Raw genomic sequence first — 284 nt, forward strand, 5'->3', positions numbered from 1 at the left:
CTGCCGCAGGCCAGGCCCCCTGAGGCTGACGGCCGGCGACCCTGAGAGGCCCTTCCTCCCCTGGACAGTGACCCTGACCCCGCGCGGCAGCTCCCACGTCTCCCCGGAAGGCGTCTTCCCCGCGCCCCGGGTGGCTCCTCCTTGGGCCCCTGCGACTCTGCCCTCCCCTCTGCAAGGTGAGCTCAGGCCGAGGGCAGCCACCCACCCGGGACCTCCTGGCCCAGAGCAGGAGCTCCGCGCGGGGTCTGCAAGGAATCCGGGGAGGGCGAAGGAACGCGGGACCC

The 284-nt window shown here is 73.9% G+C and overlaps 1 protein-coding gene across 1 annotated transcript in view; it reads left to right on the forward strand.

Moving 5' to 3' along the window:
- Nucleotides 1–284, forward strand: part of SDSL (serine dehydratase like) — a 23258-nt gene that overhangs the window by 11445 nt on the left and 11529 nt on the right. The window lies entirely within an intron of this gene.

The sequence above is a fragment of the Carlito syrichta genome, unplaced genomic scaffold, assembly GCF_000164805.1.
Source record: "Carlito syrichta isolate Samal-C Ts95f unplaced genomic scaffold, Tarsius_syrichta-2.0.1 Scaffold309836, whole genome shotgun sequence".
NCBI lineage: Eukaryota > Metazoa > Chordata > Mammalia > Primates > Tarsiidae > Carlito > Carlito syrichta.